Source organism: Vulpes lagopus, chromosome 16, assembly GCF_018345385.1.
Source record: "Vulpes lagopus strain Blue_001 chromosome 16, ASM1834538v1, whole genome shotgun sequence".
Taxonomy (NCBI): domain Eukaryota; kingdom Metazoa; phylum Chordata; class Mammalia; order Carnivora; family Canidae; genus Vulpes; species Vulpes lagopus.
In genome coordinates, this window is record NC_054839.1 from 26,132,799 (window position 1) to 26,155,181 (window position 22,383).

Consider the following 22,383-nt stretch of genomic DNA (forward strand, 5'->3'; position numbering starts at 1 on the left):
CAATTATTTTTGATATTTTACATAGGGAATCATGTCATCTGTCAACAAAGACGGTTTTATGTTTTACTTCCCAGTCTGTATACCTTGTATACTTTCCTTGTTTTATTGCATTAACAAGGACTTCCAGTATGATGCTGAAAGGAATGGGGGCATATTCCTACCTTATACCTGATCTTAGTGGGAAAGCTTCAAATTTTTTATCATTAGGTGTGATGATAACTATAGATTTTTTTGTAGCTATTCTTTATCAAGTTGGGAAAGTTTCTCTCTTTTGCTATCTTACTGAGAAATTTAATCACAAATTGGTTGGATTCTGCCAAATGTCTCTTCTGTATCTGTTGATATATGGTCATGTGATTTTTCTTTTTTAATATGTTCGTGTGATGCATTAGTCGATTTTTTTTAAAAAACTGAATCAGCCATACGTACCTGGGATAAAACCCATTTGTCTTGATGTCTAATGCTTTTTATACATTGTTAGATTTGATTTGTTAATATTTTGTTGAGAAATTTCATATCTATGTTCATAAAAGCTATTGGTCTGTGTTTTTCTAATGTTTTTGTGCAGTTTTGGTATTAGGCTAATTCTGGCCTCATAGAAGGAGTTACGAAGCATTCTCTATGCTTCTTTCCTCTGAAAAATATTGTAAAGAATTGGTCTTTTTTATTTTCCCTTAAATGTTTCGTAGAGTTCATCCGTGGACTCAGCTGGCCCTGATGCTGTTTTGGAAAGTTATTAATTATTGATTAACTTTATGTATAGATATAGGCCTATTCAAGTTGTATATACTTATGGTGTGTGTGTGTGACCTTTGGTAAATTCTGAAAGAATTGGTCCATTGATTATGTAGGTTATCATATTTGTGGGCATAGAATTTCTCATATTATTCCATTATTATTATTATTATTAATTTTAATGTCAGAGGATCTGTAGTGATGTCCTCTCCTTCCTATATGGGATTAGTAATTTGTGTACTTTCTCTTTATTTCTTAGGTAACCTTAGTAGAAGCTTATCAATTTTCAAAGATCTTTTCAAAGAGGTGATTTTTGGTTTGGTTGATCTTCTCTATTAATTTTCTGTTTTCAATTTTTTTTAATCTGCTCTAATCTCATCCTTTCCTTCTTATTCTTCCTTTAGACATAACTTGTTCTTTGTTTTCTGGTGTCTTTAAGGGGAAATGTAGGTTATTGATTTTAAATCTCTCTTTTGTAATATATGTATTTAATATTTTATTAAATTGCCTCTGAATGTTGTTTTCACTGCTTATGACAAATTATGATAAGTTGTGTTTAATTTTCATTTAGTTCAATTTTAAAAATTCTCTTGAGATTTCTCTTTGATCAATGTATTATTTAGAATCACCGTGGTTTTTATTTGCATTTTTCTGATGATCAGTGATGTTGAGCATCTTTTTATATACCCATTGGTCATTTGCATGTCTTCTTTAGAAAAATGCCTATTCAATTCCTTAGGCCATTTTCAAAATCAAGTTAGTTCTTTTATTGTTATTGTTATCGAGTTATTTGTTTTCCTTATCTATTTTTGAGATTAACCATTTATCAGATATATGGTTTGCAAACATTTTCTCCCATTGGATACATTGCCTTTTCATTCTGTTGATTGTTTCCTTTGCTTGCAAAAAACTTTTTAATTTGATGTAGTTCTGCTTGTTCATTTTTCTTTTTGTTGTCTGACACAGCACTGGTGTCATATCTATGAAATCATTGCCTATACCAATGTCATGACATTTTCCCTCTATTTTCTTCTACTAGTTTTACAGTTTCATGTCTATACTTTCAGTCTTTAATCCATTTTGAATTTTTTCCTGTAGTGTAAAATAAGTGTCTTGTTTCATTTTTTTTTGCATAGTAATATTCAGTTTTTTTGAAAAGATTTTATTTGTTTATTCATGAGAGATACAGAGAGGGAGGCAGAGACACAGACAGAGAGGCAGAGAGAGAGAAGCAGGCTCAGGGAGCCCGATGTGGTACTCGATTTCAGGACTACAGGATCACACCCTGGGCCAAAGGCAGGCGCAAAACCGCTGAGTTACCCAGGTGTCCCAGGGGTTTTATTTAAAACATCACTTGTTGAAGAGACTATTCTTTCCCTGTTATGTATTCTTAGCACACTTATTGAAACTCAGATGACTGTGTATACATGGATTTATTTAGGGGCTTTCTATTCTGTTTTGTTGTTTTATATGTCTGTTAATATAACTAAATGATAAACATAACATTTTAAAAATCTAAATTAAGAAAATGAAGAATTAAATGAAAATAAAGTTTTAAATGAACAAAATATGAGTCACATATAATGCCACAGCTCAAAGGTAAGCAAATAATTAAAAATATTTTTTCTCCCACTTTTTGAGTCACATGCACTTAAATGCAATTGAGCTCAGAGAGTACATGTTCTCCAGAAAAAGTTTTGTGTCATTTTTTTCACATGAGAATTTATGGTGTAAGCATCATCTATTGCCTTTAAAATATGTGTATTTACAGTTTGTTTTTTTTTTAACAAATTGCTAATTTTGTGACAGTGGAAGAATATCAACACTAACATCTGATGAACTCCTGTAGACCCCAGGAGGTACTGAAGATGGAAGCCATTGATAATACTTTGTCTTATAGAGCCTCTCTATAGTTTGACTCATGAAAAAAAATTCTATGTCATAATTCTCCAAATGTTTTTCAAGAAACTTAAATTTAAATTCAGGGTGTGTTGGGCAGCCTGGGTGGCTCTGCAGCTTAGCGCTGCCTTCAGCCCAGGGTGTGATCCTGGAGACCAGGGATGGAGTCCTACATCTGGCTCCCTGCATGGATCCTGCTTCTCCCTCTGCCTGTGTCTCTGCCTCTCTCTCTCTCTCTCTCTCTCTCTCTCTCTGTATATCATGAATACATAAATAAAATATTTTAAAAAATAAATTCAGGATGTGTCATTCACCAATCAGATAGTTTAGATTTTGATTTGATAGCCATTTCCATAACCTTAATGCTAATTCCATTAAAAGCAGTAAAAGATGACCCTAAATCCTGCATCTCTCATGGAAAATACCTGTAAATACCTCCAGATATCTTTCCATCCTACTCCCATAGTTGTATGGTGATTTCATGCTATAGATGGACCTATAGTTGTTGTCTGAAATGGGTTGCATCCTTTGGTCTACTCAGGATAGAAATTAATACTAATTGTTACAATAGGTTGGATCTGAGGCTGACTGCTTGATAAGTAAGAAGTAATCCTAGAGAAGTGTGACCAACAAAGAGGACACCATTTGGTCACCTGCCTTTGAACTTATTGTTAAGTATACGGAGTCTGATCTCATCCCAAATCTGTCTACATTTACAGGAAATAAAGCAGAAGACTATTTATTATTCAGTAGACCATAATATTTTGGACAATATGTTCACTATGAGTTACCATGAAGTTACTTCAAACTCTATTAATCAACCTATAAAAAGCCTACATTTTTACTTTTCCAGAAATACATATATGTCAGCATTCCCTCATCATTGCTAAAATTGTTAAGAACCATGAAAGATGTGTAATTTTGCTCTGCTTACAAGCTCACAAGGTAGTTTGCCACAGTTTTATAGATGCTGGCAGAACATGACACATGAGTCAGAGACAAAGAACCTTATTGCCCATGTCAGTGCAAGCAGCACATGCATCAAGGTATTTCCTCAGCTCTCTTTGTCTAAGGTCCATGAGAGTAACTCATATGGGTCCAAATGGATGCAGGCAAAGGAAATAGCTTGCATTGTATGAAATGCATCTTTAGTTTTAGAAACTCATTTTTTAAAACAAAGGCAGTGAACACATATGCTCAAAGGGAGACAGTTTCTATTTTCATAGGTGGATTAGTATACAAACATCTTTGAAAACAGTCTAAAAGAGAAGTAGTCAATGTTTCTACTCTAGAAACCTGTGTTACCCATAAGGAATGTCTCTCTATATTGGCTTGTCAGCTTTATCTGTTTTTCCTCTCTGTTTTTCTCCACTTCTGTCTCTGTCTCTCCTTTTTTTTCTCCTCTCTACTCTTTCTTTCTTTCCTCCTTTAATTGGCTTTTAAACAAGTTTATACAAATGATCAATTTTTCCCATCATTCCTGTGGAAATTATATTCAATAGGCCATGTTGTAGCTAGATTTTATATTTTTAGCATAGGGCCAACATAAATCTCAAATGGGATAATTTTGAGAAAAACAGGTGTAGAAAAGAGGCACAAGAAAAGGACATGTCTCCATTAAGTAAATTTTTACAATTGCAAAATAACCTCAAATGTTTAAAACATTTTTTCCTTGTACACTAACAAGGTAAATGTAAATTTGCTTTGTTTATAATTAATGTTTTTTTAAATTTATCAACAAAGGACAATTTAACTGCATTTTTTGAAGCATATGGATGTGATCTATTATAGCAACTTCACGCAAACTAATTTGGTGCCACACAAAAAACACATCTGCAACATTTAACAAATGAGAAAACAAGTAAAACAAAACAAATATGCAAATGTAAAAATTCATTTATCTTGCAACATCCTTCATTATATTGAGAGAAAAAAATTAAACTGTGAAAATCCTAACTGCATGATTACCGTATTTAAACAACTGAAAACAAATAACTGAGAAATAAAGTTATTTATATATTTATTCATATTACAAATAACTTTGAGATTCTATAACATGGTGATATGATATACATAGTCTCTACCTTATGAAACTTATACTGTGTTGGTAGGGAAACATGCTACAAATTATTTAAATATGAGGACAATTCAAATTATATAAAATATAAAAGAAAATAAAGAATTGAATGAAAGATTATAATGTGGCATCAATTTAGATTAAAGTGAGAGTTAAAGTGGACCCTCAAAATGAGACTGAAGTATAAATTAATCAGGATAAGAAATATGAGATGTAAAAGGTTTATGATATATATGCAAACTATACACACTTGGTGATGTCTACTGAGGAAATAATGTACTGCCACATTATGATAAGAAAATATTATTTATTTTATCTTATACAAATTGTGGATCTCTTACCATAAACCCTTTGAAATGTGAAATCTTATAGAATCTTCCTTAGATTATTGGATATCTTAATTTATGCTTAAGGCATTACCAAGATTGGATGAGCTACAAAATTTACTCACTTATGTCATGGTGATATAAAGGCAGATAATTTTCAGTTTTCATAAATGTTGCATGGTTCACATAGTAGAATAAAATGGTTTTGAGATTAATCATTCCTTTCAAGTATGAGAGGTTAAGTATAAAAGAATAAATATTCTTGTGAAAATATTATTTCAGTCATTACTAGAGAAGAAAATAGAGAAAACACATTAAACTTCATCAAATTTATAGATATTTGTAAGTTAATCAGACCTTTAGATAAACATTTACTGTTAGGAATCAAATAACTCATCTCTGACATTTCTATTATACCAAATATAAAGCTATGCTGGTCAGATGTTTACTAAAATTTTGAGGGACGCTCTTAAGGCTAATAAGAGTAAAATCTAAAATCCTCAAAATTTTTGGACTTTCTTTTTATGTTTCCCCTTCAGCACCAGTCCTAACTTTTAAAATCAAATTATTTTAAAAAATTACATTTTGTTTATGCTGAATATGACACACGGTAATAAATGAAAGCTGACTACAACAGCATTGTTATCATCAAGATTTATTTTAATTCAGATAATTAGACAGAAAAAATATCTCACTCTAAGAAAATGTTGTAGAGAGATTAAGCTTAAGTTGTGTTTTAAACAGAAAGAAAGCAGTTACTTCTTTATTGGAAAATTGTTAGTTATTGGACAAAATAAGGGGAACTGATCTTTTTTTTTTTTTTTTTTTTTTTTTTTTTTTTATTTTTTATTTTTTATTTATTTTTTTTTTTTTTATTTTTGGAACTGATCTTTTGTATCAAAATGTTTGGGCTGCATAGTGGTTTTATAAGAGAATATGTATATACATTGTATTTATTTATATTAAAAAAGTATATATACATATATCTATATATGTGAAAAAATAGTATTATTTCTTGCCCAAAAAGGAGGAAATCACTTAAGGTAGTGAATCCAACAATCCTACAGTTGTAAATTTCTCAAGTTTCACTGTAAGTGCTTAAAGACAACTCCAGCAAAAACAGTTCAGTATTTTAATAATTCTTTATCTCTAATCCAATTGGAGAGACTCATGAAAGAGAAGTCGGCCATTTGTGATATGGATTAAAAATGTATTAAAATTAGTCTTATGGGCTTAAATTTGACTGAATAGAAAATTAAAGCTATTTGTTTCATTTCTATGTCCTTATGGTTCAAAGCGAGGCCATTAATAGCACACCATCTTACCTTTAGATACAGAGAAACTATTACACTAGGTAAGGATTTGTTGTTGTTGTTTTAGATATTTTTTTTCTTAAAACTGTGGAAAAATGGGATCCCTGGGTGGCTCAGAGTTTTAGCACCTGCCTTTGGCCCGGGGTGTGATCCCAGAGTCCCAGGATCCAGTCCCACATCAGGCTCCCTGCATGGAGCCTGCTTGCCCCTCTGCCTGTGTCTCTGTCTCTGTCTCTCTCATGAATAAATAAATAAAATCTTAAAAAAAAAACCCTGTGGAAAAAATGTTTTATTACCCAAAGCAGAACTCGTAAACATTAGTATATTTTAACATTATGTTGAATATGAGGTTGGTTTTGATAGCATAGAACTGAGTAGAAGACAGAATAGTTCAGGAAACCCAATGATCCATGGCAACATATCTTAGGACCACAGACTATTTTCAGGTAATTGGTAGAATGCCAAAGAATGATGAGTACAATACGAATACATAGATAAACTTGGATATAATGCTACAAATCAGGTATTGGCCATATCAGGAGGTCTTTAATTGTTGTGTGTATAGAGTCACTTTATAATTATAATCTATTTTAATTCTGCAAAAATACATTGGATGTATAAACCTGTGAGCACACACACACACACACACACACACACACACACATAGATACACAATATACACACTGGTGGTACTTGTTTATAGAATTCTCATAACAGTAGAATTTATTTTGGTTTAGAAAAATACCTCATATGCCATAATGGAGGATACAATTATTATTAAGTTACATAATGGAGGATATAATGACAAACATTGAAATTCTTTGGATATTATAAAGGTAGGGTTTTATAATACTTTTATCAACCTTTAAAAGTATTTCATTATATCTTAAGTGACAAAATTTCAGTGAGGTTTTTTTTTAATCATTGTTTAATTTGGCTTGATTTAAGGCACAAATTCATCTTTCTATTATTTCATTGTTTTGCTTCTTTTAGAATCGTTAGTCTAAACCTTAGTCCTAACTGTTGGATTTACTACTTATTCTTGTTTATTTCTTTCTTTTTAACACATCCTAAGCCATATATGTGCATTTGACTGCTATAGAATCGGGATCTTATTCTACCAGTGTCTTATTTTCAGTTCCAGGTCAAATCACTTTTCTCTAGTTCTCTAGTATGAACTATTGCTGTCCAATAGACTGATCACCATGGTCCAATCATATAGTTTCCAAAACAGGATTTGGAAGGAAAGTAGCCTTTTTACCTACCATCTGGGGTTTAGTGGTTAGGAACCTGTAAATAGACTGACAAAAGGTAGATTAACAGGAAAAAAGGCAAAATTTATTCTCATACACAGGAGCACATAAAGAAGAGACCCACTAAAAAACTAGAATCAAAGGTTTATATATCATCATAATAGGAGAGGAAGTTAGAACCTCAAGAGAAAGCAAATGGTGGGAAGTCAATGACAAATAAGCAGAAGAAACAAGTGGAAGATAAGGAAAATTTTGATAAGGTTGTGTTTATATAAATTCTCATCCAGATGCAAGTGGTGCCTCTCTTTTCTGGCTATAAACCTCCAGAAAAGGAGAATTAAGGTGGATTTTTTTAATCGGGGAAGGAACCTTTATGTAAGTCAACAAAAGAAATTTAGATGAGGGTATTATTGTACATGTCTTTTTATTTTTTTGTAAATTCTGTTTTTTTCTGATGTTTTCAGCTTAAAATGATCTACATATTACATCAATGTATCCAAATTAGCTCCATTACAGATGATCTAGTCTCAAACACCTTGAGAAAATAAGATAATCTCTATGGATGCCATCAAAAGCACATTTGAACGTGTTTCGTTACTTCTTATTAATCACATTAACTTGATATATAAACTCATTAGAGCATAGCAACAAAGAACAATCTATTTCAATTTTCATACCATGGGAATTGAACTCTGCCTTTGCCACTCACATACTCTGTGAACTTGGGAATGCTTCCTAATTTTCCTCAGTTGCAATGACTTATCAAGAAAAATCATGGATATATATTAAGGAGCAAAGTAATAAGGATTAAAATGGACTATTAAGTAAATTAATATTTTAAATCCCAAGTAAAAGAATAATAAAAAGGTCAGTTTTATATAAAACAATATGTGAAAACTATTTTAAAAGATATACAACATTTTATTTCATATGCATTTTTAATCAGAGAAGCATAATATGATTTGTATGCATATATTTTTAACTATAGCACTATGAGAGGTTTACATGAGAAAGCTCTACTTTCAAAATAGTTTCGGGAAGAGGTACAGGGACTTGCACCCTAATAAAACAGGCATAATTGGTGAAAACTCTTCTAAAAAATGCAACCTTAGAACATCTTTGGATATTGACCTAAAAGGATACAGAAAATAAAGGCTTTATTAATATATATATATATATATATATATATATATACATACACACAAAAACTCATTAAGAAGATTGGCATATAAACCACAGCATGCTGCTTTTCTTCATTCTCCTGGCTCAGCATGATGGAAGGTGCAATCTGGGTGGGTGTATCCAAGAATACAAGGCTCCATTTCTCCACCCAACTAAAAGTTGGGGGCTATGGTAGCTCCATTGGAAAAGCAGGCTACTAGCATTTCTCATTCCACTCGGCTAGGAGGTACAGAGTACAAATTATAAGTGAGTGCAGTCAAGAGCTTCTAGGATTTCTTCTGCAACACAGTCTCCACTTGGAGAGCTAAGGCTCCACTCCAGGTTCGGCAGGTTAAGGATACTGGGGACCTGGCTGCCATCATACCAGCTGGCTCACAGTGCAAAGGTTCTGATCCAAGCAAAGCAAGCTGAGAAGACAGTAGCCTACCACCTCTTTCCAGTTTCTTGCTATTGTCCCAGGAATGTCACTCAAAAAAAAAAAATAGGCCTGTTTCTGCTCTAAGCTCCAAAACAGCGAGCGGCTCAGACATTTTATATGGGAAGAAAGGCAGACCATAAGTACAAAGAGCTAGCTCTATAACAGTAGTTATCACTCTAAATGGCATATAGCATGAAACCAAATAGGATAATTTCTTGCATCACAAGTTAATGGACATCTTATAGCCATCAGGAGACAAGAGGAGATTTGCTAAAGCCTCTATTGTGACTACAGTAAAAATCTGGGGTGAAGGAGGAGTGGTTCAAATGGAAGGGCCTCTTGTATTCCAACTGGGCCAGATTGAGCCTGGTGTTAGAGGAGCCTGGTGTTAGAGGGGCCTGTTAATAGTGGCCTGATTTACAAGTTAAACCATAAATCTGCTTAAGACAAATTTGTCAGTGAGATATGAGTTGCCCTATCTTGAAGTCAATTGTTACTTTTAATTATGAATAAATTAATGTAGCCATTATTATCTTCACATCCTAATTATAACTTAATTGGTCTGATTTTAGTCAAAAAATATAAAGCCTTTACTCTTTATTAATGGTCTCATCTTCTAAACTATTACCTATATTCTAAGTGTGTCTTTTTTTTTTTTTGGAGGGAGAATGTTTTACATACACAAATTAAGATGTAATCACTTTTAAAAGCTAAAAATTGAAATATCTTATATCTTAGAAAGTCAAGCATTGATTTTAAGATAGCTTATACTTTTTTATTTTCACATTCCTTATCATGACAAATTCTGTTCATTGTGGGATACTATTTATAATTTGTTTGAAGAAGTTTGTACACTAAATATTTTAAATATCTTAAAGTATTTTGGCCTAGATTACTTTATTATTTTTTAAAGATTTATTTATTTATTTAAGAGAGAGAATGCATGTGAGCAGGAGAGGGGCAGAGAGGGAGAGACAATTTCAAGCAGACTCCCCACTGAGTATAGAGCCTCAGTATATAGTGGTGCCTCTCTTTTCTGGCTATAAACCTCCAGAAAAGGAGAATTAAGGTGGATTTTTTTAATCGGGGAAGGAAGCTTTATGTAAGTCAACAAAAGAAATTTAGATGAGGGTATTATTGTACATGTCTTTTTATTTTTTATACTGGGCTCCATCTCAAGACTCTGAGATCATGACCTAAGCTGAAATCAAGAGTTGGGTGCTTAACTGACAGAGCCACTCAGATACCCCTAATTTATTATTCTTAATCATTAATTTGCTGATTTCCAAAGCTAAATATTTTAGGATTTTCTTTCTTTCTGTAAAAACATAGTATGCAGAATTTTATTGAAAATAAGAAGGAAAAAAAAACAACATTTCTTTGTTAGTAGAGAAGGATACTTGCTTTATTCCCCTGAAGTACTATTAACATTATATTTTCAATAAATATGATACAGCTTTTAAAAGCTTTGGGAAACACTAAAATATTTTTAATTGTTTCATTTGTTTCATATTACATATTATAATAGTACCTAAAACAATAGATTTGTTCTATTGGGAAATACATATGTATTTTTACAAACTGTTTCAAATACACACCCTTATATAAGTACTGCACTCTGTTTTTTCAAGAATGATTTTGACTGTGTTTGAAATTGTTTGATAATTCAGAATTCTATTACAATTGAAACATCTTTTGTTTTTATTTGAGGCAATATTGACGTGCTTCTCTTCAATGTCTCTCTGGAGAGATTCAAGACAGGCCCTTCAGAATGTGCCACTTTGACATGTGGATTATTTTGAGCTGAAGGCACTTGAGAAACTTTTGTCCCTCCCTTAACTACACAGAAGAATCTAAATTGGGGGGCTTTCCCAGAATAAGGATTATTAACAAAGATAAATTTTTATCTGAGTGACCCATTTGTATGGTAGGGTAAACAGCCAATCACCAAATACCCGCTCTCCTTATCACCCTGTGAAGTGTATTCCTTTGAAGTCCAGACCCCCACCCCCATCTCCTTAGTTCAGAACAACATATATACTTCATTTTGCCTGTCTTTGGAATTTCCATGTCTATGTGGACTTCCCCTACATATGCTATTTGATTTTCTCTTGTTAATCTGTCTCATATCAATCTGCTTCTTAGTCCAACTAGAAGAACCTTTGAAAGAATAGGAATACTTGCTCCCCAACATCTCCTTCTCATTTCCATCTGTAAAGGAATTTTAAAGCTTCATCTTCTCTTTTCTCAACTGTTATCTACCTCCAAACTGCTCGTTTAGAACATTGTAGTCAGTATTCTTCTTCCTTAAATCCCCAAATACAAACATCCTTTCCTATTTCAAATTCTGAGGTTCTAATTTCAAGCGGTGAGACTACTGCTTTAACTTAGAGTCTACAAATTTAAGAGTAAAAGAATTTCAAGAATTCCTTGGGCCTATTTGTTTTAACAACAGCAAAACACATGGGAATGGATGATAACAGCAGATAGAGATGACTGAGCAAATTCCAGCTGTCAGCTCAGTGTTAGGAGCCTGTCTCCATTGATTTTTACTATGTATGCTCCTTGTTTACCCTAAAGTTGATAAAAAGTAGTGTCTTTTTTAGCTTTTGTGTCGGGACACTAGAATTTGTTTTATTTCAGATATATCTCATGGTATATTTGATCTTTTATAATCCATGGAACAGACGGGGAAAAATCTAGACAAAAAATTATTTTGAGGGATCCTGGGTGCTCAGTGGTTTAGCGTCTGCCTTCGGCCCAGGGCATGATCCTGGAGTCCCAGGATTGAGTCCCACATCAGGCTCCCTGCATGGAGCCTGCTTCTCCCTCTGCCTCTTTCTCTGTGTCTCTCATGAATAAATAAATAAAATCTTTTTTTAAAAAAATATGTTGATATTTCTGGGAATTCAGACCTATTACATAATAGTAAAGCATTTATGTATGTAAAAAGAATAGTTGGAGCTTTCAAAACATGAAAATGTGAGACTTACAAAGAATCTTTACAAATTAGACATTAATTTAATTTTGAAAACTATACATGTTAAAATAGACTCCGCTATTTACCCAAATGTTACCTGTGAAAAGATATTTTTAAATGATCTATTTTATAGCTTCATACATGTTGGTATTTAAAATATTTTAACATTGGGTCACTTGAGTGTCTCAATCTATTAATGTCTGACTCTTGATTTAGGCTCAGGTCATGAACTCATGGGTCCTGAGATCAAGCACTCATTGAGGAGACTGCTTGAGATTCTTTCCCTCTGCCCCTCCTACCCCACTCGCTTGCACTCTCCCCCTCTTAAATAAATAAATGTTAAAAAATAATGATAAATTAATCTAGCTAAAAGATACCTTCAAATTTTAATAGGGTATTTCTTACAGTTCAAAGATATATTATATATATCTTTATATGAATATATATCTATATATACACGGAGATACACAGTATAGTTTTGGCAAGAGAATGGATGAATAGACCAATGGAACAGAATAGAGAACCCAGAAATCAACTCAGTAAATGTAGTCAGCTGATATTTGATAAAGGAGCAAGCCAATACAATGGAGCAGAGAGAGTCTTTTTAATAAATGGTGCTGGAACATCTGAACATCCACATGACAAAAAATATACCCAGGCACAGACTTTACACTATTCACAAAAATTAACCTGAAGTGGTTGATACATAGCTAAATGTATATTGTGAAACTATAAAATTCCTGAAAGATAACATTAAAAAACCCAAGATGAATTTGGGTGTGGGGATGACTTTTTAGATATAATATCAAGGGCATGAACAATGAAAGAAATAATTGATAATATGGACTTGATTAAATGAAAAACTTATGCTCTATAAAAAATAATGTCAACAGAATGAGAAGACAAGCTATAGTCTAGGAGAAAATATTTGTGAAAGACAAACCTGAGAAAGACTATTATCCAAAGTTTACAATAAGAAGAAAAAAACTTGATTAAAAAATGGTCCAAGGACTTTTGCAGACATCTCACCAAAGAAGATGGCAAATTCATCATGAAAAGATGTTCCACATCATATTTCATTAGGGAAATTCCAGTTAAAACAGCAAGGTACCAGTACACATGATTTAGAACATCCAAATTCAGGTACATTGACAACAGTCCATGGTAGTGAGGATATGGAACAACAGGAACTCTCATTCATTGCTGGTAGAAATGTAAAATGGTGCAGACACTTTAAAAGATAGTTTAGAGATTTCTAATACAATTGAACATACACTCATAATATGATCCAGAAATTGATATGCCCATACAAGACACTGTTCATTTGTTACAGTGTTTTTTGAATTCTAACATAACCTTTTAACTCTCATGGAACTTCAGTTTCTCTACCTCTAGTGCTCAATAATTTTTCTACATTATCTACTTGATTTACTATACTATAAGCCTTTGCACATTCATTTTAATTATTTTAAATTCCCTGTTTGATAATTGGAACATTTTTATGTCATACCTGAGGCTGGTCCTGGTGCTGGTATTGCAAGCTGGAGTAATGACTTCCAAGTTCTTCACCACTGGGAACCGAAAGTGGAAGGTATGATGCAATTTTTATAACCTTGAATGAGCAAAAGAAACCCTGTTTGAAGGTGTTCTTTTTGGAGCAGTGTGTCAGCTGTGGTATTAATCTTTATAAGTTATAAGCACTGTTGTTAACAAAGTTAACTTGATCCTCAATTTAGTGATGAAAACTGATATGTGCATGAATTTTTACTAGATGAAAAGAAAGTAAATTTCAGTAGATAAAAATGACTTCCCTCATGACCATGAGGCTTTTGAATGACAGAGGTAGTCCTTAATTCTTCATTTAAAAATTAAATGGATTTATTTTGTCCTTATTACAAAATATTGTTTCCCTCTTTAAGAAGTCCTCAGTGGAAGAAAAAAATAACATAAAAATAAAGGAAAATAAAACCACTAAGTTTCTTATTTAATTATTAAATATTATTCCTGATACCATGAATGTGAGAGAACAATATACATCACCTCTTTGAATAACACAAGGGAAAAAAAAACACACAAGATATAAACTCCCAACAAGACAAACATCTTGGAGGCTTGTGTATAACCTTCTAACCTCAAAAAAAGAAAAATAAAGTTCAGGTAACATAACTTCTTTGCACAGTCTAGCAGGTAATTCAAACATGAAAATGTCTTGAAAAACAATAATGACTCCCTACTTGACTTTTTAAAAATCATGGTTTGATGAAGAGCTACTGAAATCACAGGCTTCCAACAGTTGTTGTGTTTAAGCCACCTGCTAAAATGGGCCTGTATCATTCTATAGCCAAACCACTGATTATATACTTACCTCTCCCTGGACAGAGAACCATCATCATTCCTTTAATTATCTTCCCTAAAAAAAGTTATTCTGGGGCTTGCAAGTTTTCCTGATAATAAAGGATATAAAGGAAGGAGGGACACAGAGATCCCACTCAGTGTCTTGTGTGATAATGAAAATAAGCCCTGTGCTTCAGCACTCTTTATTTTTCCTCCCTCCCATGTGGGTGACAAATTGAAAATGAAAATCTTCAAGTAATATAAAATAAGAGAGAAAATCAAAAACTCAATTTAAAGCACTATTATATCCAGTTGAGGCACACTAGGTTATGTCAATGATTTCATTTTCTTTGTAAGGTTCTGACAGGGAAGTCATATATCTTTACTAAACCAGAAAGAAAAGGTGGAATATATTTTATTCTATTAGGTCATTTTGAAGTAAAGATACAATGGGGCAACTTACAATATTGTACCCTGCTGCTGATTTCATCTTTATTTCCTTGAACTGACAACAAAGTAAGTGATCTTTAGCTCTGTACACTTTAAAAGAATAGCAAAACAAATCTACTATGGAAAATATATTGTGTTGAAACACTGCATCCTTCTCTCATTTAAGAAACCATAAGTGGTGAAAATAAATATGTATATTTAATCACAAATTAACTCTTTCGTGTTAAAAAGCATGTAAAATCAGCTCTATTACATATAAGATGTTAGATGCATTCAGTATTTTGGGGTTCAAAATGCAATCATCCTATAATATCCAATCTCTCTATACAGGTTTTGTTTTCTTCATCAACTAGAGGGCACACAACACATAATACATTAACAGTGACTGATACTCATTTGAAATAGGGACTTCCTTTCATTTCAAAGTTCCCTCCAAATATTTTGAGATGTTCCAGAGTATGTTTCAAAGCCCCAAAACCGATATTACCAGCTACTGAAGCATGTTTACTAGGTACCATTGCTGTGTCTTCCCTAAGTCCTTCACTTTCACACGTTTATATCACTGCTTTCCATCATCACCCCACTACCATCATCAATGAATTGGAATTTTGTCAACAAATAATGACTTTTTTCCTGACATCTTTTCTTTTTTCTTTTTCTTTCTTCTTTCTTTCTTTCTTTCTTTCTTTCTTTCTTTCTTTCTTTCTTTCTTTCTTCCTATTTCTTTCTTCTTTCTTTTTTTTTTTCTAATATCTTTTTTAAAAAATACTGAAACAAGTCCTCAGCCTACCAGGGTTTTAGAGAGTTCAAGGGAAAAAGATTACTCCTAATTTAATTAATGGTCCTTTCTCTAGGATCTCTTCACTTGTTTATGGAGCTAGCCTAGGCATATTTCACAGTGGCAGATAAGACTATATATTGAACATTACTGTGCCTTTTGTGAGGTATGAGACATTTTTATTGGATCAAACTATATATGCTCAAGTTTTCCTTTAGTGTAAGTTTTCTTCTAGGATGCTCTTTAGGAAATCCCGACATGCTACAAAGTAAGCCCTGCAATTCACCAGACAGGCACAACTTGGAATGTGCCACAGGAATGACCCAATTAAACTTAATATTAACCATCAAGATACATAAATATCCTACATCCTTCAGGAAACAGATGGCTCAAAACTAATATAAAATTGCTGCATGTGAAATTGTGGTAATGTAATAAATTTTATAAAGTATTGAATTATAATATTTAATTCAGAAAGTTATTAAAACATCTGAAAATAATTCTTATTTTAATTTTAGACCAAAGAACTCTAATTTAATGGATACAACCACAGCCACAGTGTGTATTCCTGGAATTATAAGGAAGCTGTCTTGTGACAGTGTGAACTTCTGTGAAAGAAAATCAGAAATTTTAGGGAGCCAAAAGCAGACACTCAACCGCTGAGCCACTCAGGTGTCCCGAGGGATGGTTCTTAAAGAAAATTGTACATTGAAAAGAATTCATAGTCTCAGGGAGCAGATTAATACCGACAATCATATTTTAATGGAAAATGCTGCTATTATATAGAGTAGGAAACTTATATTTTCATTTTAAATTAAAATATTGCTCTGACATGTTGATTTAGAAATTTAGTAAATAAATCGATACATTTCTGTTTTTTTTTTCATTCCTTTGTTTTTATACCTATTGTAAAGATGAAAACATATTTTCTTCTAAAGAAATTTCCTCTAAAGAAATTCTTCTAAATCCTTTAAAGAAACATATTTAGAAATGATAGGAGTTCTGGGTTTCAGTTACACTTGGAGTATGACATCCAGACTGTATGCATTAAGAATGCATGTGGCTATTTGTACTTCATATATGGTTTAGGATTTTATTTCAGGATAATGTAGGAAATGTTTGATCTATAATAAATATGATGGGGCAGCACGGGTAGCTCAGCAGTTTAGTGCTGCTTTCAGCCCAGGGCCTGAAGCCTGGAGACCCAGGATTTAGTCCCGTGTTGGGCTCCCTGCATGGATCCTGCTTCTTCCTCTGCCTGTGTCTCTGCCTCTGTGTGTGTGTGTGTGTGTGTGTGTGTCTCTTATAAATAAATAAATAAATAAAATCTTTAAAAAATATATGATGGACACATTGCAGTCAGAATCTATATATTTATTATTTATTTATTTATTTATTTATTTATTTCAGAATCTGCTGGATGAAGATCTACAGTTCTGTGTCAGTAAGCAAAATTCCCAGAGGCTTCATAGCCTTTGGACAAGTGCAATATTTACCACATTCCTAAGAGACCAATGGAAAGGCGTTTAAGTATAATGTGGGAATCTCATTTTCTCTTCATAATGTTTGTTGGGCACCAAATACAATTTTAAAACTTTAAGGGTCAATAATTAATTACAACCAAATGTTTCAAATTTTTAACTAGGACTATTAAATGTAAACATCTGGAATGTGGAAAGACTAAAGGAAGACCAGACATGTATCTTGCAGTATTTTTATCCCTAGATCTAGAGCTTTAAAACTTAACCTGGAGGTTGGGTTAGTGAAAAGAGAGAAGAAATAAGCTGAAAAATAAGTCTAGAAAAAGACTGCCCAGAGAACATTGTATCATTGTGCAGTGAAAGGCATGTTTTATATCTGTGCCATCCAATACAATAGTCACAGCAACATGTGGATATTCAGCATTTGAATTGTGGTTATTATGATTGAAGAACTAAAAGGTAATTACATTTTAATTTTTAATGATTTTTTATTTCAGAATAATTTTAGATTTTTCAGTGAAATATGTAAATAGAAGTCCAGAGTTTCCATATACCCATGCTTAGTTTTCCTTAACATAACATGTTATAATTAATTAATTAATACTGATACATTAAGTCCACAAAATAATCAGATTTCCTTAGTGTTTACCTAATGTCCCTGTCCAGCTACAAGATTCCATTCAAGGTATCAAGGTATATTATTACATCCCCTTATATTTCAGTGGGCTGTGACAATTTCTCAAACTTTTCTTGTTTTTGAGAATCTGGACAGCTTGCAGAGTACTTGTCAGGTATTTTGCAGAACATCCTTCAATTAAGATTTGTCTGATATTTTACTCACGATTTAACTGAAGGTATGACTTTGTGATGAAAGACCATTGAAGGAAAGTATCATTTTCATCACGTCATATCAATTGTACATACATCAGCATAACTTAACACTGTTTATATTAAACTTGACCACCTGGCTGACATAGTATTTGTCAAATTTATCCACTCTGCGGTTATTCCTCCCCCCCCATTTGCATGCATTCTATCCCTTTTGGAAGGATGTCACTATGTGCAGCCTTCACTTAAGGTGTGAGAATTTGCACTCCATTTCTTCAATGAGGAAGTATCTGTACAAATTATTTGGAATATTTCTTCATGGAAGATTTGTCTATTATTCCTCATTGATCTATTTATTCAATCTTTGATTTATATTAGTATGGACCTATGTATATTCATTTTATACTGTAGATTACAATTTGTTAACATTTTATTTACTTTGTTCCTAATTGTTTTCTAACTTTGGACATTGGAAGCTCTTTCACTTAACTTCTGTGTCCCTTTTTTCATTATCCCACCATTTCTGTGTTTTTTTTTTTTTTTTAAACACGTCTTCACTCCTAGCACCAGAAAATATTCATGGTTCATCTTTTATATTCTGTGCCCCAGTCCTAGATTCAGCTCTTTCTCAATGGAACCTTGGTTCTTTTTATTGGATAATAGCATTAACATTTAAATTAGCTAAATATTTAAAATAGTTTAGCTTGGGGGATGAGGAAGTGTTTATCTCCTATTCCCTATAAAAGTAAAGTTGATGAATTCCCTTTGCATTTCCTGATTGAACTTTACTTGACATGTCAACTTTTATAAAGAATGAAAAAATATAAGACTTTGGTGCATTGTAAGAGGATTATCTTCTCCTCCTTGGTCAGAGATAGGCCATGGATCAGCATTAAAAGCTTTGTTATATGGTCCCCAAATTCGGCCTGAAATGACATTCTTTCAGGTTCTGCTGAATATTAGAATGAATTATTAATATTGTTGTCAAGATTATTGAACATTTATGCTCTCTCATGATTGTATGATTTCAGGAAGAAATATGTATATATTTCTGTAAATGTGTGTGTATTTATATATATATATGTATATATGTACATATACAGGTACAGTTTTTCATAAACAACCTGCCTTTTTAAGTAACATATAGAATTATAATTCAGAAGAAAGTATAAGATGAAAAATGCATATTTCAGCAACATGCTATACCTGCTCTGAAATCAAGTATGGTCAATACATCAATCCAGAAACATAGCACAAATTTCAGCATCAGTGACATTCCCAAAATAAAAGATGAATGCAGGAGGGGATAACTGGTTTCTACCTAACTTGCGAGGAGCATTAGCAGCTCTGCAATGCCTAATTAACCTCTTCTCTTTCTCTCTTCTAACATGTCTGTGGCATTCTATCATAGTCCACCTGTACCTTCCATGCAAGCTTATATTCTGTGGTAGGCCTGAAGGCAGGGCACAGGCTAGAGTGACAGGGGAGGCTGAAATATACCTTACCACCTAAATGTTTAACCTACCTGCTTCTAAACATGAGTCTTTCAACTGAACAGAACCTTTTATTTTATAACTACAAATAAGGTTAAAAAACATTATATTTAGAGAAGTAGCACACTGATTTTCCATCGTGCACATTTGTAAACAGAGCTGTCTAAGTCATTTCTACCAAGAGGAGTTTGATAGGTGGCTAGGTGAGCACTGCTAAGACAGACTTTTATTTATTTATTTATTTTTTTAATAGTTGCTTATACTTTTATTTTTTTTATTTTTTTTTAATTAACTTTTATTGGTGTTTAATTTACCAACATACAGAAAAACACCCAGTGCTCATCCCGTCAAGTGTCCACCTCAGTGCCCGTCACCCATTCCCCTCCAACACCCGCCCTCCTCCCCTTCCACCACCCCTAGTTCGTTTCCCCGAGTTAGGAGTCTTTATGTTCTGTCTCCCTTCCTGATATTTCCCAACATTTCTTTTCCCTTCCTTTATATTCCCATTCACTATTATTCATATTCCCCTAATGAATGAGAACATACACTGTTTGTCCTTCTCCGATTGACTTATTTCACTCAGCATAATACCCTCCAGTTCCATCCACGTTGAAGCAAATGGTGGGTATTTGTCGTTTCTAATGGCTGAGTAATATTCCATTGTATACATAAACCACATCTTCTTTATCCATTCATCTTTCGATGGACACCGAGGCTCCTTCCACAGTTTGGCTATTGTGGCCATTGCTGATAGAAACATCGGGGTGCAGGTGTCCCGACGTTTCATTGCATCTGAATCTTTGGGGTAAATCCCCAACAGTGCAATTGCTGGGTCGTAGGGCAGGTCTATTTTTAACTCTTTGAGGAACCTCCACACAGTTTTCCAGAGTGGCTGCACCAGTTCACATTCCCACCAACAGTGTAAGAGGGTTCCCTTTTCTCCGCATCCTCTCCAACATTTGTTGTTTCCTGCCTTGTTAATTTTCCCCATTCTCACTGGTGTGAGGTGGTATCTCATTGTGGTTTTGATTTGTATTTCCCTGATGGCAAGTGATGCAGAGCATTTTCTCATGTGCATGTTGGCCATGTCCATGTCTTCCTCTGTGAGATTTCTCTTCATGTCTTTTGCCCATTTCATGATTGGATTGTTTGTTTCTTTGGTGTTGAGTTTAATAACTTCTTTATGGATTTTGGAAACTAGCCCTTTATCTGATATGTCATTTGCAAATATCTTCTCCCATTCTGTAGGTTGTCTTTTAGTTTTGTTGACTGTATCCTTTGCTGTGCAAAAGCTTCTTATCTTGATGAAGTCCCAATAGTTCATTTTTGCTTTTGTTTCTTTTGCCTTCGTGGATGTATCTTGCAAGAAGTTACTGTGGCCAAGTTCAAAAAGGGTGTTGCCTGTGTTCTCCTCTAGGATTTTGATGGAATCTTGTCTCACATTTAGATCTCTCATCCATTTTGAGTTTATCTTTGTGTATGGTGAAAGAGAGTGTCAATGTTACCCAGGGCAATTTATACGTTTAATGCAATCCCTATCAAAATACCATGAACTTTCTTCAGAGAGTTAGAACAAATTATTTTAAGATTTGTGTGGAATCAGAAAAGACCCCGAATAGCCAGGGGAATTTTAAAAAAGAAAACCTTAGCTGGGGGCATCACAATGCCAGATTTCAGGTTGTATTACAAAGCTGTGGTCATCAAGACAGTGTGGTACTGGCACAAAAACAGACACATAGATCAATGGAACAGAATAGAGAACCCAGAAGTGGACCCTGAAATGTACGGCCATCTAATATTCGATAAAGGAGGAAAGACTATCCATTGGAAGAAAGACAGTCTCTTCAATAAATGGTGCTGGGAAAATTGGACATCCACATGCAGAAGAATGAAACTGGACCACTCTCTTTCACCATACACTAAGACAGACTTTTAATTCACATTTTTGCCTAGGGCCATTCTAAAGATCATGAGGAATGTGATTCAGACAGTTATTTACTTACCTGTTAGTAGAAATCTTAGATTTTCTGAATTGCCAAAACAATCTGTATCATACTAAACCTTAATGTTAGCTCATAACATTGGTCCAATTAAGTGAAGTGCTCCACAGCCACCTGTATTTCTGTCAGTGTATGTGTCTCCAGGGTGTATTCAGGAGCATATCATAATTCAGGAATGATTGCCTCAAAGGTTTTATTGGACTCACTCAGTTAACTCAGACAAAATACAGAGAAAATGAAAACCTTCTTGCTTGTTTCCTAACATTCAGCTCTTATGTTTGTTTTCCTACTAGACAGGTGTTATGCAGTTTGTGGATAGAAATATGAATAATACTGGCCTAATAATTTGCCTACTTATCCAAGTTCCATAATTTCCAGTGGAAAAAAATCTGACCCCCATTCCCCAAACAAGATCTCTTTTAAATACTTAACTACAGCTGGTTGCTCTGTGTAAGAAACAAGTAACCTGTGTATTCAGTTGAGGGTAGGAGAGCTCCTTTATTTTTTTTTAAATTTTTAACATTTGTTTATTTTAGAAAGAAAAAGAGAAAGAGTGCACTCACAAGCAGGAGGGGGAGGGAGAGGGAGAGAATCTCAAACAACCTCTGTACTGAGTGTGGAGCCTGATGCGAAGCTTGATTCAGAACCCTGAGATCATGACCTAAGTGGAAACCAAGAGTCCAAGGCTTAACCAACTGTGCCACAGGATGCTCAGGAGAGCTCCTTTAAACTCATATTTGGCACTAAAAACAAAGTAGAAGGGTAAATTTATTTTATGTATTTATATTATGTGTTACCTGAATGGTTTAGATACTGTCTGGAAGGATATAAGTGAA